We start from the raw sequence: 3,970 nt of genomic DNA, 5'->3' as shown, positions 1-3,970 counted from the left end.
CCGCAAAATGAGCCCGCTTGTCGCAACACCCGGACTGCCACCTGTCGTAAAACAGTTGAAATGTGACATACGGTACACAAAATTAAGGTAACTATAGTTACAGCAACAATAATAACTGTGTGGTATTTTGTACCATGTACTATGTTTTACAGTTTGCAATTTGACAGTTTGAAGAAAAAAAGAAAAAAAGAAAAAAGGTAATATTAAATTATACTTGAGTTTCTTCAATGACCTGAATGAGTAAAGACTTAAACAATCCAGACATAATTTATCCAGATCAGAAACATATTTTAATGCAAAAATGTAATGTAATACACCCAGGGACAGAGTAGCTAGTCAGTATAGCCATGGTGAGACCGAAGCAAGTTGTAACCATAGCTGAACTGTGGTATTTGTAGTAAAATCATAGTAACCACAAAATTACCATAGTTTTACAACTGTAACTATAGTTTAATTATGGTTAAAATATGGTTAGTAACACCATGGTAAATTTTTTGTTTAAGATGTTACTAGAAATACCATAGTTTTCATAAGAGATGAATGAAGCTATGGCGAGGGAACCCAGAATAGTTGGCATTGCAATAAAAACTATATTAAAAACCTAAAAATGTATTACGAGGGAAGGCAAAAGTGTTTCAGAAATAAATTCCCTTCCCTGTCCTACTTTTATTAACTCTATCCTGTAAAATAAATAAATAAAAATAATACACCTGCACATCTACTTATTCATGCGATCTAATCAGCTAATCATGTGGCAGCAGTGTAATGTATAAAATCATGCAGATATGGGTGAGGAGCTTCAGTTAATGTTCACATCAACCTTCATAATGGGGGAAAAAAAATTGATCTCAGTGATTTCGACCATGGCATGATTGTTGATGCCAGACGGGCTGGTTTTTTAAGCCATTTTCGGCCACAGAACTGCCACACGCTGGATGTTTTTTTGTTTTCCGCATCATTCTGTTTACATTCTAGAGACTGTTGTGCGTGAAAATCCCAGGAGATCAGCAGTTACAAAAATACTCAAACTAGCCCGTCTGGCATCAACAATCATGCCACGGTCGAAATCACTGAGATCACATTTTTTCACCATTCTGATGGTTGATGTGAACATTAACTGAAGCTCCTGCCCCATATCTGCATGATGTTCTACATTACACTGCTGCCACATGATTGGCTGATTAGATAATCGCATTTATAAGTAGGTGTGCTGGTGTTCCTAATAAAGCGGCCGGTGAGTGTATATTGTAATAGTTGTTGGGTAAAAAAGGGAACACAGTATAGCCACACTGGTAGATTTTAACTAAATGGTTGAACTGTGTACTCAGGATAAAAGTATTTTAGGATGGAGCGAGTTGACACTTGTTTAAAATGTAAAATTTTTGTGCAATTTAATTTTGTTGGCCAAAACAGTGTTTTCATATTTTTGTATTTTAACTTTTCGCTGTTTTGTGAAAAGTTTTGTGTTAATAATTGTTTTACTCTCTAAACTTTACTGAAAAGCCTATAGTACGTAAGCTATTTCATTACTTTAATGACTATGATGCTCCCAGAGTGATAACTTGCGCCACAAAAGGTCAACTTGTTTTCAGTGAACTGCATCTTTTTTCCTGAGCAATAATAGTGTAAATGTTCAATTGAAAATAGAAAGAATTTGTTTTCTAACACCCTCTAAAGACCATTTTTATGAATCATTTTAAAGTTCAATTTATACAATTCATCAAAATCTAAATGCAAATTTCCTCTTTAAAGTGCATACATTTGTTCATACTGATTCGAGAGTTTATTATTTATGAAGTTGGACATAAATTGAATCAATCATTATCATAAACTTTTTGTTAATAACTCAGTTTTACTTTTTCGACGAAACACCATTTGTTTCCGTAGTGACTGCAGTGACATTTTGTTTAAAAGGTTATATCATGTTCTCTCAAATTGTTTGCCTAATCTTAACTCATAAAGTGTTTTATGTTAAAAATATTACAAACACAAATGTTTTATGATAAATAAAATGTAGTAATTAATGATTAAAGACATAACAATTTTTCCCATCATCCGTATTTGGAAGGACAACCTCTACATTTGAATTGTCATTGAAGTAAAGGACTGCTTGGTCATACAGCTTGTTTTCCATGCATATGAAGAATAGTTTAAAATAATAACTCAAGTGGTTTCAGTTAAAAACAAAACAAAAAAGGCTCAACAATAGTATTAATATTAAGCCTTAGCTGTCTGACTTTTGAGCACTTTGTTAACTAATGTATCCTCAAAAAGTCTGGAACAATTTAAATAGATCCAAAATCTTAAAGTTGAAATACAACCAGGACGTGAAACTTCATCCCTGTCAATCATGGCTGTATGGTGAGTAGTTAGATCCCATAATTTTTTAAGTAATTGTGCTCCAAAGTCTAAAAATCAGTGTGTAACTTTAAGAATGGTCATTGCCCAACATATATTCTCTGCATTTCAATTAATCTAAAATATTATGTTTTATGTATGTACACCTGTTCAAATCTCATAATTATTTCATTCAATTAAATGTATGGTTAAACATATAACATTTTATGTATACAATAACATTTTGTCACTACTGAAATAATCATGTCACTAGCGAAAATTTGTCATATGTTTCGGTAGTGAACATTTTAACTAATTTGATTTTAGCTCGTGATTATTTCCTAAAAATCAGAAGTTTTGAACAGCTGTACCTATACATAAAAACATAATACTTTCGATTAAACTCACAAAATGTTTATTAAATTGCAGAGAATATGTGTTCAGTAGTGACGATTTTTAAAGTTACACATTGATTTTTTAGACTTGGGATCACATTTACAGTTGCAAGAAAAAGTATGTGAACCCTTTAAAATTAAGTGCATTTACATTTATGCATTTGGCAGATGCTTTTATCCAAAGCGACTTACAGTGCCCTTATTACAGGGACAGTCCCCCTGGAGCAACCTGGAGTCAAGTGCCTTGCTCAAGGACACAATGGTGGTGGCTGTGGGGCTTGAACCAACAACCTTTTGCTTACCAGTTCAGTGCTTTAGTCCACTACTCCCACCATTTAAGTATAAACGTGTCTTAAAATCTGGTTTGATCTTCATCTAAGTTACAATAATGAACAAAAACAATTTGTTTTAACTAATAACACACAAATCATTGTATTGTTCTTGTAAATATTGAATACATTATTCAAACATTCACATTGTAGGTTGGAAAAATTATGTGACCGCTAGGCTAATGACATCAACAAAAGCTAATTAGAGTCAGCAGACCTCACATCCAATTAATTAAATGAAATTGATGGTGTGGGTTAGAGCTACTTTGACTTATAAAAATGAACTCAAAAATTTGGAGTTTGCTGTTTACAAGAAGCACCTGCTGATGTGGAACGTGCCTCGCAAAAAAGAGATCTCAGAAGACCTACGATCAAGAATTGTTGCTTTGCATAAAGCTGGAAAGAGTTAAAAAGTTCTCTTGAAGAGCTTAGATATTAATCTGTCCACAGTTAGACAAATTGTCTACAAATGGAGACGATTTTGTACAGTGGCTATTCTTCCTAGAAGTGGCCGTCCAGCCCAGATGACTCAAAGCGCACACTGCAGAATGCTCAATGAGATCAAAAAGAAGCCTAGAGTGACAGCTAAATACTTGAAGGAATCATTGGAACTGTTTAACATCTCTGTTCATGAGTCTACTATACAGAAAACATTAAACAATCATGGTGTCCATGGCAGGACATCACAAAGGAAGCTGCTGCTTTCCAACAAAAACATTGCTGCCACTCCACAACGCTACTGGGAAAATGTTTTGTGGACTGATGAAACTAAGGTTGAATTGTTTGTGAAGAACATGCAGCACTACAGATGGTGTAAAAAGGGCACTGCATACCAACATGAAAACATCATCCCAACGGTGAAGTACGATGGAGGGAGCATCATGATTTTGGGCTGCTTTGCTGAAAGGC

The sequence above is a fragment of the Myxocyprinus asiaticus genome, chromosome 49 (assembly GCF_019703515.2).
Source record: "Myxocyprinus asiaticus isolate MX2 ecotype Aquarium Trade chromosome 49, UBuf_Myxa_2, whole genome shotgun sequence".
Taxonomy (NCBI): Eukaryota; Metazoa; Chordata; class Actinopteri; order Cypriniformes; family Catostomidae; genus Myxocyprinus; species Myxocyprinus asiaticus.
This window is presented reverse-complemented; position numbering follows the sequence as displayed.